The sequence below is a fragment of the Syngnathus scovelli genome, chromosome 19 (genome assembly GCF_024217435.2).
Source record: "Syngnathus scovelli strain Florida chromosome 19, RoL_Ssco_1.2, whole genome shotgun sequence".
Classification (NCBI taxonomy): domain Eukaryota; kingdom Metazoa; phylum Chordata; class Actinopteri; order Syngnathiformes; family Syngnathidae; genus Syngnathus; species Syngnathus scovelli.
Window position 1 is genome coordinate 6,984,739 of NC_090865.1, and position 17,898 is coordinate 7,002,636.

Sequence of the window (17,898 nt, forward strand, 5' to 3'; positions counted from 1 at the left end):
CACCTGACTATAAGCCGCAGGGTTCAAAATTTGGGAAAAAAGTCGCGGCTTATACTCCGGAAATTACGGTAGTATGGTTCATCAATTGGTTGATTCAAATGTTTTTATGATGTTTTATTCAGTATGGTCAATCAACAGGTTGATTAAAATGTTTTAAGGAGGTTTTACGCTACACTACAATACACTACAAAGACAACATATTTAGTGCTCAAACGCATGAACTTTATTTTATTTTTCAAAATAGAAAATGCAATTTCTGGAGATATTGCGTGTGAAGCCGAACACTTTAACTAACGTCTTGGAGAATGCTGCCGAATGATGTTGGAAGGAGTTGAATTACTTGAGTAATGTATGTGAGTGTGTGCGTCTCTGAATGTGATTTGATTGTGGTGAATGTTGTAGAATAGGTAGAAAAAAGAGGAAGAATTTAGAAATTAGAGTAGAAAAATGCAATTTTGAAAAATTTGGTTGAAAAGTTTAAATTTTTGGTAAGTGGGAAGTTGTGGATTAGGTAGGCAAAAGATGAACAGTTGAAAGTTGGAATGGGTATAATCAATTGAAGAATGTAGAAATTACAGTTGAAAAAAATATTTTGGAAAATTTGGTTGAATATCGAATTTGAAAATTTTGAATTTTTAGTAAGTGGGAAGTTGTGAAATATAGTAGGTAGAAAAAAGATTAACAGTTGAAAGTTGGAATGGGTGTAATTGGTTGAAAAATGTATAAATTAAAGTAGAAAATAATATTTTGGAGAATTTGGTTGAATTTCTAATTTGAAAATTTAGAGTTTTTGGTAAGTGGAAAGTTATGGAATAGGTAGTTAAAAGATCCATCCATCCATTTTCTGAACCGCTTAGTCCCCACGGGGGTCGCGGGCGTGCTGGAGCCTATCCCAGCCGTCATCGGGCAGTAGGCGGGGGACACCCTGAACCAGTTGCCAGCCAATCGCAGGGCACACAGAGACAGACAACCATTCACACTCACACTCACACTCACACTCACACCTAGGGACAATTTGGAGTCTTCAATCGGCCTACCAAGCATGTTTTTGGAATGTGGGAGGAAACCGGAGCGCCTGGAGAAAACCCACGCGGGCCCGGGGAGAACATGCAAACTCCACACGGGGAGGGCCGGAGGTGGAATCGAACCCGCACCCTCCTAACTGTGAGGCGGACGTGCTACCCAGTGCGCCAACGAGCCGCCCGTAGTTAAAAGATGAACGGTTGAAAGTTGGAATGGTTTGAATCAGTTGACAAATGCAGAAATTAGAGTTGAAAATCAAAATTTGGGAGCATTTGGTTGAATTTCAAATTTGAAAATTTGGAATTTTTGGTAAGTAGGAAGTTGTGGAATATATAGAAAAAAGATGAACAATTGAAAGTTGGAATGGGTTGAATCAATTGAAAAATGTAGAAATTAGAGTTAAAAAACAAAATTTGGGGGAATTTGGTTGAATTTCAAATCTGAAAATTTTGAATTTTTGGTAAGTGGGAGGTTGTGGAATAGGTAGAAAAAAGATCAAAAGATGAAAAGTTGGAATGGGTTGAATCTGTTGACAATTGTAGGAATTAGAGTAGAAAATCGAAACTTTTTAATTTCAGGGAAAGTAATTGTAAGTTGATCTTTCTCTTTTATTTATTTTACCCTTTAATCTTAATAACAGGGGGGGCGTGAAATGGTTTCTTCTCCCTAGGGGGGCATCACAGAAAATAAGTTGCTCTAGACTCTAGAGCAGTGTTTCCCAACCTTTTTTCATTCATGGCACACCTTTTCATTGGAAAAAATCTCGCGGCACACCGCCAACAAAAATCTGTTAAGCTCCTATATTAAAATCAGTTATATTACAACGAAACACGTAGAGTCCTATTCCTATATATGTATGGAGAGTCGAATAATTTAATAGAAATAAATACTAAATATTCTTTAAATTGTATTCCTTTTTTTAAATAAAAGTGACAGTTTTTTAAAAAGGTTTTAGACGGTGTAAGAAATAAACTATTTAAAGTGATTGTGATTAAAATAAAAGAATCAACGTGATTTTGTTTACTGTTTTAGACTAGGTCTATAAATATTGCAACAATAAGAACAAAGTCACTTTTAAAGACGCTCTGCTGTTCTGACAGCAGCTGATAGGCTATCACAGTCGAGGAGTCTCGACTTGACTGCTTATTTTACGTATGTGAAAAATAACCAAACCAGGTTCTCCGGTTGAACTGCATTCTCTGATTTCCATCGGACTACAAACGCACCACAACCGTCATAGTGTCTGTTACTGTTAGCAAAAGCACACAGCAACACACACATAAACTGAATATGTGCCGATGCAATACAATCATATCGACACAATATGAAATCTCAAGATTCTCCGATTCTCCACACATGCACGATTAGCAAGTGGCTGACCAGGCCTTGCGCGAACTGACCAGTGGTTTGGCGATTCTGTAATTAATATTGGACAGTCCCACGGCACAGCTGAACGTCTCTCACGGCACACCAGTGTGCCGCGGCACAGTGGTTGGGAAACACTGCTCTAGAGCATTTTCTATTTAGCGCTCCAGAGCTTTGGAATGCCCTACCAATGGATATTAGAACTGCTACCACAGTAGAAGCATTTAGGACACGTTTAAAGACACATTTCTACGATATGGCCTTTAATTAACCCGTAGTGGGCAATTCGGCTGGAGTTTTTGTTTTCGCGCTCCCCCCTCAGGTGTGCACAAACGAAGCACAAACGAACGGTACCATTTTGGGTCCATTTGGAGGAAAATGGGGGGCCAGGTTCACGATGACGTCATCGCTATGAATGAAATGTGTAATGTCTACAAAACGGAAGCAGCACAAATGAAAATTTTTGCTGCACAAACCAGCACAAACGAAGCACAAACGAACGGTACCATTTTGGGTCCATTTGGAGAAAAAGGGGGGCCGGGTGACGTCATCGCTAGAAATTAAATTTGTAATATCTATGAAACAGAAGCAGCACAAACAAAAAATTTTGCTGCATGAACCAGCGCAAACGAAGCACAAACGAACGTTACAATTTTGGGTTCATTTGGAGCAGAATGGGGTTGGGTGAACTCTGGATGACCTATAAAATAATCTTTAATAACTAAAAACCATAGCAGCACGAACGAAAATTTTTGCTGCACAAACCAGCACAAACGAAGCACAAACGAAACACACTATTTTCCTTACATTTTGCGTGGGGTGGGGGGCCAGCTTCACGCAGGTGTTTCACCTGGTCATAGGATATTTTGTTTACGTTTTGTTTTACCTTACTATACGTGGTCATTTTTGTGAAAAAAAGACATGGTCATGGTTGAAGTGTCGTCACAAGGTCCAGGAGGGACATGAGCGGTCTCCGTTGACTATAAGGGATGCCAAACCACTTCCCCAATTGCGTTTGTTTATTTCTTCATGTAACTGCTTGAAGGGCTGCATCGAAATGTAATTCACTCGTATACCTTTCTAGTGGTAAGCGGGACTACCAAAAAAATAAAAAATAAAATTAAAAAAAATAGCATTTGCCGCGGCACGGTGGACAAATAGTATAAAATTTGGTTTGATGATCAGGTGACCCGGGTCTGAGTCACACTCTGTGAAACATTTAAATATTAAACAGAATCATGAGTGAAAAACAAACTCGGTACTCCTGGACTCAAGGTAAGAGCTTTAACCGCAAGACCATTTGGATGCTTAGGATAACAGTCCGGTCATCCATATCTCCATTACTTTGAACATAGACTAGTAAATGGCGAAAATTTCATGGCAGTATGGTCGAACGCTATAATTCTGCGCTTGTGATGGGACACCTCTTTTTCGAGAGGTCGCTTACAAATTAACCAAGTGATGGCGAAAGATCGAACCCGCGGTCTCCTGAAATCAACGCAAAATTTTATCCATTCGCCCATTGTAGATATGTTCGACAACACTCGCGTCTTTGTACTTTTGTGTCCCCGTGTACACTTGGGCTTCGAAGATGTTCAGAATGCTCTCAAAATACAAAAGATTCCCATTTAATTCACAGCAGGCTATGGTCGAGTGGTTAACGACATTGCCGCTGAATATTGGAACCCTGGTTCGTTCCCCCTAATGACACTGCCAATTTCTTCTCATTAAGTGCTGGCTTATCTTTTGCCAGTTAATGACATCGTCACAAAAATGCTATATAAGACGTCTCTTGCTCACTTCTGACGTCACGTCCTGCTGGTCCACCTGCTGTTCCGCACGATTTTCTACAACATGCAGCGTTTAAAACTTTAACAAGGTGGTTGTTCGCTATTTCTAAGTCATTTAAAACTGCTTTTGCTCTCTTTTAGCGTCAAGTTGCGGGTTGGACGTGCTTTTACACTTTGCTAACATGGAAACTAGAAAGGGTGCTCTAGCGTTGGCAGTTAACGTCTTCTGTGACTTTTTAAATTGCATCAAACGCCAAAAGTAAGACAAAACGTTTGCATAAATTCATAACAGCATGAATCAAATAGTTTGCTGCATGCGTGTTAATTGTCAAATATTTGTCTGCAGGTGTGGCTCTTCCAAATGATTCCTAAATGACGGACTTTCTGTTTGATGAAAGTGGATTCACACGTGAACCCTTTTAATTAACAGCATCTAATGGTCTCATTTCTGTCCACAGGCCTGCATCTGCAACAGAAGAACCAGACTGACTGCAACAAGGCAAAATTCCCATGCTTATTTGAACATCTATTATTAAACTGACATTTCTTTTTTTTTGTATCTTTTTTTTTTGTCTGCAGGTTTTAAAATGGCCGACTTGCTGTCCTGTGAGCACTAGCTCCATGAGAAGTTTGCAAGTCTACTCTTGTTGAACATGTCTGTCAAACCAGCTTGTATGACAGAAAATTCAACATTAGATAGGTTGTAACGTACCGTGTCTTTCAGGCCAATAAACTGTGGTTGGCGAGAAGTCCAGAGCTGCCCCTGCATTCTTCATTGGTGAAACAAGCATGCACACTTTCATACATGAACAATTTGACCAATTTATTCAGCGCGTGCATTTTCTTCCCATTTTGTCCACCAGGTGGTGTCAAAGGACCTGATACCTGCTGCATGGATTGACCGAAATAAAAGCGCCAGTTTGAACCTGTTACAATGACAAACTCAACAAATCAAAGCGCTTGACCCGTTTTTTGTTTCAGGTGGTGCCTGTGCGGACAGTCAGGAAACTAGGCCTCATGAACTTCCTGTTCAAAATGCTGACCGGTGACAAAACGTGGCGAAAATTTGGCCTGCTAAGAACACTTACCTGCTTCCCCTGGTCGGGTTATTTTAAGTTTTTCCTTGCCCTTTTGGAAGCTTAAGATCAGGGGATGCTTTGAGAATAATTGTTAATTGTTTGTCTATGTGAAGCCCTTTGAGGCTGCTTGTGATTTAGGCTATACAAATTAACTTGACTTGCTTTTTCTTTGCTCTTAGTGCAGTGCAGCCTCCAGTAGGAGAAAGACCTTCTGTCAGGTCTAAGTGCCATAAGACATTATTTTATACACTGAAAGAAGAGAAGACAACCAGTATTCCTTTAGCTCTCGAGGAGCATTACGTAGAGTTACAGTTCTCCACCAATTCTGGACTCCTCTTCTGCTACCTCCTCTTTTTATTTTGGGTTGCCCTGGTTACAAGAGGCGTTGCTACACTAAAGGAAGGGGAGATTGTTGCAACGCTGATTGAGCTAACCAAAGGATGTTGTGTGGTGCAAGGCCTTGGCCGATTCATGACCCCAGCAATGCAGAGTCTGTCCTTAGTTGGTTGGCAGTCTCGTCCTAGGCTGCGATCTTCAAACTTGCTGGCTGCTGTGTCCCTGTAAAACAACACTCTAGACTTTCTTGCTAAGTATCACACAATAATGAGTAAATAATCAGATACCTCTCATGCATACACTCCAACAAACGTTAAGTAGAGGTGCGGTAACTTGCATGAAGTCTACTTAAATATTGAGTAAATATGGGATAACTTAAAAACTGTCCCAGTCAACAACAATTTATGAATAGAAACTATCCATCCATCCATTTTCTGAACCGCTTAGTCCCCACGGGGGTCGCGGGCGTGCTGGAGCCTATCCCAGCCGTCATCGGGCAGTAGGCGGGGGACACCCTGAACTGGTTGCCAGCCAATCGCAGGGCACACAGAGACAGACAACCAATCGCACTCACACTCACACGTAGGGACAATTTGGAGTCTTCAATCGGCCTACCAAGCATGTTTTTGGAATGTGGGAGGAAACCGGAGTGCCCGGAGAAAACCCACGCGGGCCCGGGGAGAACATGCAAACTCCACACAGGGAGGGCCGGAGGTGGAATCGAACCCACACCCTCCTAGCTGTGAGGCGGACGGGCTACCCAGTGCGCCACCGAGCCGCCCTGAATAGAAACTACAAGGCATAAAATAGAAAGAACTTCTCTTGAACTAAACAAAGAACAAAGGTGTTCTGTTCATAACTAGTGAGGGCCTCTCACAGATAAGAGAAGGAAGGGAGTCTAAGAACTCCCCAGTGCTAGACAGATATGTTTGCTTGAGCGAACATATGAGGCCTCCGGTTCAGGCCGACCAGCGCTTCTTCAGAAACAATTATTCCAACACATTCCACCTGCTGGACCAAGAAATTCTCCAAAACTGTGCCGAAGGTCCTCAAGCCTATCTCCATCTCAACACAAGTGTTGAGACGTGCAGATCAACTTGCTCGACAACAGCTTGACTGTTCCCTTGTTTGTCTGCAGGTGTGGCCGTCCAGGAGAGTCTTTGCAACAGTTCAGGAGTTCATCTTCCTGTTACTCGTCTAAGATTCAAGTGCACAAACGACCGAAAGCTTTCAGCGGAAGATTCCAGTCTACAGTTAATAATAAAAACAGTAAACTTAAATAGACTTGTTGTGTCTGTTCCTTTTCTTTACAGGCAGAGGTGGCAAATCCTGGCCCAGAAAGCGAAAAGCCTGCCACAGTTTGTCTTCAGCAACAGATGCTTCTACTTTGCGCTCGTTCACCTGCTGGTGGAGTCAAAGCACCTGTGGTTCAAGCCAAAGTGTGGGAGGCTCTTCAATTTCTGGACTTGGATTTTCCCCTTGTGGTTGTTACAGGTGGACCTACAAGGTGAAATGAAACATTCCTGGTATGCTACTTGCCAAAAGCTTCAAGTTGACGTTTTGGCAGATCTACAAGTCTTTTGGTTCAGGTCCTCCAAAAACCCAAGTGCCACTTTGCCCGCCGACTACCTCGCCCAAATACAGTCTGACCAATCACAGCGCAACGGAAATTGGCCTGACCAAGCCCACTTTTCCGACAGCCAATCGGAAGGCAGCATTTCAAATCGACGACGCCGCGCCCACTTTACATCCCACCGATCACAGGACCCCTCGTCTGCATAGCCGCGCCTCCCTTTCCAACCAATGATTTTCATTCTCATTGCCCTACCCACTTCCTGAGACCTCAGCGAATCATGAAGCAGTATTAAACAAGCGAAAGGAAAAAAATAAATGAAAAATAAGAGTCACAATCTTTATGCAGAAGTGAGAGAAAATTGACAAAGTACAGCCCGATGGCAGATCTCGAACACTAGTTCCAGCGTATCAGAGGCAGTGACGTTGACTAGTGATGTGCATTCCAGTTCTTTTAGGTGAACGAATCTTTAGAATCAGATTCGTTCAAACGAATCGTTCAACGACCCCCCCCCCCCACACACACACACAATGAATGATACGGCTTTTTAAATTTTTTTTAATAACATCCAGTGGAAATACCCCAAAATGATTATATATATGATAATAATTGGCTCGGGTAATTAACACATTTCTTTCTATAATACAACACTTACACGCTGTTTTGTTGGCAACAGTCTCTCACCCGGTCGTGAACGGGAAGTTGCGTCACTGACTCCTTCGTGAACGGGAAATTACGTCACTGCTTCGTAAAGTCCCTCCTCCATCTAACCCTCGGTGGCGCTCCTGATTGGTTGTTCGCGTAGATTCACGAGGTAGTGACAGACAGCATTGCTGCTATGCCATTGCCACCCGACACACGTTATGCCGACATTGATATTTTAATTTTGTATTTGTTGGGTTGTAGTTGAATGGTTGTTGGTCTCTGTGTGCCCTGCGATTGGCTGGCAACCGGTTCAGGGTGTCCCCCGCCTACTGCCCGATGACGGCTGGGATAGGCTCCAGCACGCCCGCAACCCCCGTGGGGACTAAGCGGTTCAGAAAATGGATGGATGGATGGATGGGTTGTAGTTGATGGTGTTATTACACCGAATGTGTTTGTGTTTGAATAAAAGGGACACTAACTCATATAACAACGTAAAACACACACATTGTTTTGATTGGCGAATATAAAAACAAGGAATAAAACATCAGACAAGTTATAACATAAATGTTCATTAAAATAATACTAATACTAATACTAATACTAATACTAATACTAATACTACTAACAATAATAATACATCTCGAACCAGCAATATAATGTGAACGGTTGACAGATCGTCGCTCTTCGGACACAAAGTATGGCAGCGGACCAAGAGGTATGTACGGCTTCGTGCACCAACTGCACCCTTCTCTTAGAGAGGTTGTCTCTGCTAGAGGGACGTGTCCGCCAGTTAGAGCAGAATAGTGCGATAACAGTAGTTGCGGCGGACACAGACGCAGGCTGTAGTCAGCCTGCTAGCCCGGTTAGCATTAGCCCCAAGCGGCTTGCTAATCGCGATGAGCCAGGTAAGACGCATAGCCGTCCAAAGTCATCTCGGTCTACTGGCCCTCGCACTTTGGTCATAGGCGACTCCATTACCCGCAACATTACGCTTAAAAATCCAGCCACGGTAATGTGTATTCCTGGGGGCAGAGCACCCGACATAGAAGCTAATCTTAGGGAGCTGACTCGCAATAGGCCTAGTCAACAGCGTAGTTCCAACAACACTAGCTACTCGGACATAGTGATACACGTCGGCTCCAATGATGTTAGGATGAGACAATCAGAGATCACAAAGAAAAACATAGCGAGGACTTGTGATCTTGCCAGAAAGATGAGTCGGCATCGAGTATTTGTCTCTGGCCCCCTGCCTGGGAGAGGCACTGATGAGAGGTTTAGTAGATTAGTCTCCCTTAATCGATGGATGGCTGGGTTCTGTAAAAAGCAGGGACTGTATTTTATAGATAACTGGTCCTCCTTCTGGGGCCGCCCCGACCTGCTGAGGAAGGACGGCCTTCACCCTAACCGTGAAGGCGCCTTCACTCTTTCTAGGAATATAGATTACTGTTTGAGCCACTCATGACAGGTCACTTTAGAGCAGGCCAGGGCACAGGTGATTAGACCACCTGTGAGGATGAGTTTGGAGTCTGTTAAGTTAAAGTTAACTAGCGCTAGGCTAGACTTTCAGCATACACATAGCTCCTCGTGTAGACTAGAGCGCGACAGTTTAAATAGTGCTGCAGTACACATAAACACACTTTCTACTGGGGTAGTAGACAAATCCAATCACTCCGTCCCGACCGGTCTTGCTGATGAAACGGTGCCTGTTTTAGATAACTTCACATGTGTAACAGATACTCATCATCAAATTCCCACGGTCGTTTCATCCCACCGCCCTAATAAACTTTTGAGAGGTGATATTAGGCCTAGAGAACACAATTTTACTCGCATCCCGTTTAAAAATCCTTCGATAGATACGCACCCTGATCAACCAATTACACTTAAATTCGGTTTTATGAATATTAGATCACTTCATACGAAAGCAGTTCTCGTTAATGACCTTATCACGGAACATAATCTAAACGTTTTTGGTCTTTGCGAGACCTGGTTAAAACCTAATGAACTGCTGCCACTTAACGAGGCCTCGCCTCCAAATTTTGTGAGCTCGCATGTGGCTCGTCCTCGAAAAAAGGGTGGGGGTGTCGCCCTCATCTCAAATTGTGAGCTTAGATTTAGGCCTCGCTCAATTCACGTATTTAAAACATTTGAAGTTCTCATTGTGCGATCCACTGCGTTACCGTCATTCTATCTTGTTGTTATTTACCGCCCACCCGGGGCTTACTCTGGCTTCCTGGATGAATTTTCAGAAGTTGTGGCTGATCTAGTGACAAATGCAGATAATATAGTTATCATGGGTGATTTCAACATCCACATGAATTCACCGTCAGAACCACTGACTTCGGCATTTCAAACTTTAATCGATACGTTTGGTTTTACGCAAGCTGTACAGGCAGCAACGCTTAAGAATGGAAATACCTTAGATCTGGTATTATCCCGGGGACTAGCAACCTCAAATATAACAGTACTGCCATACACTACTGTTCTGTCTGATCATTTTTTAATAAAATTTGAAATTTTAGTTCCTTGTTAAAGACAAGAGAGCAATCAGAATTATAGCAGCCGTAATTTTAACTCCATGACTGCAACTGCGCTATCTGAGTTACTGTCGCCGGCAACCGCCATGTTTCCCGCGTACAGTGGCTCTATCGATAATCTTACAAATGAATTCAATGCGACATTATTAAAAGCCATCGACTCTGTGGCACCGCTACGTCTGAAAACTCGCCGTAGATGGCCAACTCCGTGGTTCACAGATGAAACACGTACGTTTAAACAATTATGTAGAAAGCATGAGCGCAGATGGCGTTTAACCAAACTTGAGGTTTTCCATCAGGCATGGAAGGACAGCCTCCTGAAATATAAAGATGCGCTTATTTTAGCAAAAACTCGTTATTTTTCGCAAGTCATTAATCTTAATAAAAACAATCCTAAATACTTATTTGATACAGTGGCAAAGCTAACTCTGCGCCAGCCGACCCCCGATAGCTCCTTCCACTCAGCTGACGAATTTATGAAATTTTTTTGCTCAAAAGATTGAGTCCATTAGGGACGAGATCAAGAATACCATGCCAATCGCTCCGCCGGTTACTAGCGCTGGGGATCATGCAATAACCCTCTCAAATTTTAAAAGCGTGTCCCTTGAAATGCTTACAAAATTGGTTAGTACGGCTAAACAAACAACATGTTTACTCGACCCGCTTCCAGCCAAACTACTTAAAGAATTATTTCCAATTTTAGGACCGTCCGTCTTAAATATAATCAATCTGTCTGTTTCCTCTGGGATAGTGCCAATAGCCTTTAAAACCGCTATTATTAAACCACTACTTAAGCGAGCAAATCTTGACCCGGACTGTCTCAGTAATTATAGGCCAGTTTCAAACCTCCCATTCATAGCAAAACTTCTTGAAAAAGTAGTAGCACAGAAGCTTATTGATTACATGGTCGCTAATAATCGATATGACTCTTTTCAGTCTGGTTTTAGAGCTAATCATTCTACAGAGACAGCACTTGCTAAAGTGACTAATGATCTCCTCATAGCTATGGATTCAAATACGTCGTCTGTATTGTTACTACTTGATCTTAGTGCTGCCTTTGACACTGTAGACTTCGATATTTTATTAGGGCGTCTTAAAAGTTGTGTTGGTATCTCAGGGTCAGCACTAAGCTGGTTCAATTCCTATCTATCAGGCAGGACGCACCGAGTGGTCCATGGTAATACGTCCTCTGAGCTTTATAATTTTACGTGTGGTGTCCCACAGGGATCGGTACTCGGACCGATTTTATTTAATATTTATATGATTCCGCTTGGGGACATAATACGTAAATATAATATTAGTTTTCAATGCTACGCGGATGACACCCAATTATATATGCTGTTATCGATGACAGATCCACAGGACTGCTGTAATCTCGAGGCGTGCCTTGCGGAGATTAAGCAATGGATGTCTCTCAACTTCCTTCGTCTTAACCCGGATAAAACTGAGATGTTGATAATTGGTCCTACTCGTTATCAACATTTATTTAAGGAAACCACTATAACTATAGATAACCGTACTATCACTCAGAGTGATACGGTAACTAATCTCGGGGTAATATTTGACCAAACGCTCTCCTTTCAAAAACACATTAAGAATATAACCAGGTGTGCGTTTTTTCACCTTCATAATATTGCTAAGATTCGTCCTATCCTCTCGACCGGGGATGCGGAAACTATTATACATGCGTTCGTCACGTCGCGCTTGGACTACTGTAATGTATTATTCTCTGGTCTTCCAAAATCCAGTATTAAAAGTCTACAGTTAGTGCAAAATGCCGCTGCGAGGCTGCTCTCACGGTCAAGAAAATTTGATCACATTACCCCAATATTAGCCGAATTACATTGGCTCCCGGTCCATTTAAGATGTGACTTCAAGGTTCTTCTACTAACCTATAAAGCACTGCATGGCTTAGCGCCTTCATATCTCGTCGACCTAGTCGTTCCTTATGTTCCGTCTTGTAACCTTCGTTTGCAAAACGCTAGTCTTTTAGTTATACCGAGGGCCAAGAAAATGTCTGCAGGGTCTAGAGCATTCTCTATTCGGGCTCCAGAGCTTTGGAATGCCCTACCAATGGATATTAGAACTACTACCTCAGTAGAAACATTTAAGACACGTTTAAAGACACATTTCTATGAGATGGCCTTTAACTAACTTGTGATGGCCGATTTGGCCGGAGTTTGTTCTGTTCTCTCTGCCCACCTCCTCCCCGGCTGGGGAGGGGGTTAGGTGGCTCAAAAGCTGATAGCGGCTGGCTGGATTCTCGGGGACCAGTTCGGGATGGGGGAGCTGCGGCTCGGCCCCCTTGAGGACACTGCCAGGACAATCGAGGGCACCTCCGACATCCATTTTTTTTCATTGATTTTCATATTATGTATTACTTGTGCACTCTCTGCATCCATTACAACCTGGTGATCCTGAAAGGGGGATCCTTCCATCTGTGGTCCCTTCTCAAGGTTTCTCATTTTCCCCTGGCAGGGGTTTTTTGAGTTTTTCCTTGCCCTTTTGGGAGCTTATGATCAGGGGATGCTTTGAGAATAATTGTCAATTTTGGCTATGTGAAGCCCTTTGAGACTGTTTGTGATTCAGGGCTATACAAATAAACTTGACTTGACTTGACTTGACTTGAAACTGCAGTCGATATATATTGAATAACAACATTTAGTCTACATCGAAGGCGACAGGATCGCGGTGCTTGGTGAACTGTACCAGGCTGTCAGTGAACAGCAGACAGCGCACCCTGACGGTTTCACCATCTTCACTGGAGACTTTAATCATGCCAACCTGAAGTCTGTTTTCCCGAGGCTTCACCAGCATGTTACTTTTCCGACACGTGGAGACAGCTTCCTGGACCTAGTCTACTCTGCGCAAAAGGGAGCTTTCAAAGCCACCCCCCTCCCCCATCTTGGGCTTTCTGACCATCTCACCGTTTTGCTTTTGCCCGCATACAGACAATTGGTAAAGGCATCCAGGCCGGTTCGGAGGCGGGTTCGGGTGTGGCCTGAGGGTGCCTCCGATGCACTTCGTGATTGCTTCGACACCACTGACTGGGACTTATTTAAGCAGGCGCCCACCTACAACGATCGGACGGACATAAAGGAGTATACTGACTCTGTTTCCTCTTACATCACGAAATGCATTGATGATGTGACTTGCTCAAAATCCGTCGTCACTCGCGCGAACTGGAAGCCGTGGCTGACAGGGGCTGTCCTCAGACTGCTGAGGGCCAGGGACAAGGCTTTCAGAGCAGGGGATGAGGCTGGCTTGAGGACAGCGAGGGCCAACCTGTCCCGAGGCATCAAAGAAGCGCCAGACTCGCCAACAGCTTCTTTCTCTAGGCTGTTAGGACCCTGAACTCGCTACCCCCTTCTGCGTAGCGTGCGGCACTGTTGCGCTATTTTCTTGAATGTCTGCTGCACGCTCACTTGCTCCTTTTTGCTACTCTTATTTATTTATTTGTTGTGTTATTTATTCATTATTTATTCAGCACGCTGTTGTTTACTTGTTTACTTGATTGTCTGTTGTGGGCCATGTCTTGTCACCGTGGGATAGGGGGGAACGAAATTTGGGTTTCTTTGTGTGTCTTTGGCATGTGGAGAAATTGACAATAAAGCTGACTTTGACTTTGACTTTATATGCATACATATTATTTAAAACCTACTCTAAGTAAATCGTAAATCTACATTCTGGCTTACATAGTTTACGCCAAGAGACGGAACATATTCACTGACTGATCCGTTGATGCACAGGTAGGCATATCACTCATTGTCTCGCAAACGGGAAAGCCAGGATTCGTTCCCTCACTGATCCGTTCTCGCGGTAAACTGGTAATGCAAATCATTCAGTGAGTGATTCACTCAGTGAGTGATTCACTCAGTGAGTGATTCATTTAGTGAGTGATTCACTCAGTGAGTAATTCGTTCAAACTCAGATTCGTTCGTTGGTGAACGAATCTGAGATTGAACGAATCTCAATTGACGATTCGTTCGTGAACGGGAAGTTACGTCACTGACTCGTAAAGTCCATCCTCCATGTAACGCTCGCTGGCGCTGCTGATTGGCTGATTTTCTTCTGCGTTTTGTTTTGCGGCGGGGTAGCACCAGCTTCAATTGGCATTACTGACATCTACTGGTTGAAGTTATATATGAAAGGAAAAAAAAGGACGAATCACTTTAGAAAGTGATTCGTTCACTCTCGTTCACTGAAATGATTCGTTCTCTGTGAACGAATCGTTCACTCACCAGCCAACACAACAGTGGGAGCGGTACTGCGAGTCAGCACCTTCGGCTATCGCAATTACTTTTATGACGGCTAAAGACGGACACCACAGTGCGAGATATGCAACAAAAACATTTCGGACAGCCAGACGACAACTTCAAACTTACCTAAATAGGTGTTTGTGTATATAGCTTTAATGCAATGAATATGATGATGAATCTGAATTAAGTAAATATGATTTAATATGGAGCAAGTTAATAAATAAAAACTACAGTTAACTTGACTTGGACTTGACTTGACCTATTTAAGGACTTGACTTGACTTGCCCAAGAAAAAAAATGACTTGGGACTTACTTGAGACTTGAAGGTTAAGACTTGAGACTTACTTGGGACTTGGACATGTGTGACATCTCTGGTAAGCAACACTATACTCAAACTTCATAGACTTTTGAAAAAGCCTTCGACTCGGAACATCACGAAAGCCTGTGGATCATCATGAAGAAGTATATAAATCCGAAGAAGACTGTGACAATAGCTAGACCAGGTATGGGCAAACTACGGCCCGCGGGCCACATCCGGCCCACGGGACCGTTTAATCCGGCCCGCCAACCCTAAATAAATTGTATTATTAAACTTTTTTTTTTTTTCTCGGTAATTTTGCCTGCAATGACTGCGTCTCCCCAGTAGATGAGGAACCACTCGCCTGCGCATTTACTACCGGAAGCCGTGTCAGAAAGCTCGGTGCACACTTACAAGTGCGTGTACGTACTCAGTAGTACGGAAATGGCGCACTCGCGCTCTATTTGTATCAGTACCGAATTTAGAGCGTGGGCTGTGACGACAGCATTCTTGTAATTTGCGCGCCGAGCTTTCGGATACAGTTTTACGCTAAAGCCATCCACAAACCTTCCCCTGGAATCCTTCCATTAAAATGAGTCGCCCAAGGAAAAGCAAGGTGGACACTGAGTGCCGAGTGTTTAAAAAGTGGCCAATTTGGCTCGACGTACGCGACGTGACGTTCAGCCACATGAACATCAACATCAACCCGTCACAGATCTAGGTAAACGGACCAACACCTCGGATCTCTCCTAAGAATTGCCACAACAAATTTTACTCCAGACTATGACACACTAGCAAAAAAGGGAGACCAACAACACTGTTCCCACTGAAAATGAAGGGAGGCTTTCAAGTTTGTTGTAAAAAAATGCATTTTGAATACGATCTGTACAAATAGCAGGGATTGAAACTAGCGACCATTCTCATTTTCAAACAATACAGGATGCTCAAGGACATTGATGCACCACCTGTTTGTGACTAATCTTAACCTGTAAAGTTCTTAAGGCTTACTTTAAGGAAGTGTTTCCCGTTTCCTCACCTCTGTTACCAGGTGTTTGTGAGTTAAAACTCTGATTTTCAGATACCCCTCACCGTGTTGCCGTTTTGATTACTTTATTTGGATGTATGCTTTCACCGATTCTTCAAGATGATATACTTGGTCAGAATGTTTGCCGTTTGATGTGATCTCATAAGATAAACATCTTACATTAATCTGACCTGCAGGCACTGAAGTGATGGAGACTGTTATTCATAATAACAGTGTCGTATTTTATGAGAATCACTGATAGCAGTTTTTTAGGGATTTTTTTTTTTTTAATGCTGTTAATAAATGCATTTGTTTTCCAAAAACTTTTTTTGAATATCCACGCTTTACTACCTACTAAAGGCCAAAACCTTTTATGAAATGACCTTTACAGGTCGTTAATATTACTTCACACAAACACTACATCCATCTGCTCCTGGTTCGGCCCCCCGGTCAAAATTTAGAGCCCAATTCGGCCCGCAAGTCAAAAAGTTTGCCCACCCCTGAGCTAGACTATTTTTGGGTATGGGACAGACGTTTGACTCTCTCCATATATCAGGGACACCCCTGTTAGTATGAGCAGTTGGCCAGATGTGTAATGACCGGGGCCAGGTCCTCTGCCAGTTCTTTAAAGCAGTTTCCCAACCTTTTTTGAACGAATCGTTCACTCACGAGCCAACACTAACAGCAACACACACATAAATTGAGTACCGTATTTGCCGGTGTACAGGTCGACTCGGTGTATAAGTCGACCCCCTAAAATTCGACGGAAATTTACGATTTTATGATATATCCTTTGTATAAGTCGAGCTCAATTGTTGCATTATATTAAACTTCAAAATTCAATATGCGAAATTTATTGACGAAATGTGTTCAAATTCCGGGAGGCCGTGCGCATGCGGCTGTTTATAAGCACCGCGGAGGAGATTGCGGAGCCTCATTCGACTTCCAGCGGCCGGCGAGCTCGCGCACGCCGCCCGGCACCAACGGGAGGCCGGAAATAGCTCCAAGCCGAGCGGATCGGCACTTTATAAGCACCGCGGAGGAGATCGCGGAGCCTCATTCGACTTCCAGCGGCCGGCGAGCTCGCGCACCCGCCCGGCACATCCGGGAGGCCGTGCGCACGCGCCAAGTGACCGAAAATAGCCCCCGCCGAGCGGATCGGCTGTTTATAAGCACCGCGGAGGAGATCGCGGAGCCTCATTCGACTTCCAGCGGCCGGCGAGCTCGCGCACCCGCCCGGCACATCCGGGAGGCCGTGCGCACGCGCCAAGCGGCCGAAAATAGCCCCCACCGAGCGGATCGGCTGTTTATAAGCACCGCGGAGGAGATCGCTGAGCCTCATTCGACTTCCAGCGGGCCGCGCACTCGCGCACGCCGCCCGGCACATCCGGGAGGCCGTGCGCACGCGCCGAGTGGCCGAAAATAGCCCCCGCCGAGCGGATCGGCTGTTTATAAGCACCGCGGAGGAGATCGCTGAGCCTCATTCGACTTCCAGCGCACGCCAACCGGTTCAAATTTTCTAAGTGCAACGCACAATGAGATGCATGAGAAACGGCCTTGGTTACCATCACATTTGAAGCGATGAATACGAAGTTAAATTTTATAACTCGGTGTATAAGTCGAGGTCGATTTTTTTCGGTCGATTTTGGATCGAAAAAGGTCGACCAATACACCGGCAAATACGGTATGTGCCCATGCCACAACATGAAATCTCAAAATTCTCCGATTTGCCACGCATGCACGATTAGCCTTGCGGAAACTGACCTGTGGTTTGGTAATCCTGTTTACAATTCGCTCGGTATTTAATGTTGGACAATTTCCCACGGAACATCTCTCACGTGACACCGGTGTGCCGCGGCACACTGGTTGGGAAACACTGCTTTAAAGCATATGTAAAGGCATCTTTAACATGTTTTAAAAACCACTCAGAATGTCCGATTATATTCACCTGCATCCAAATGATATTATAGGA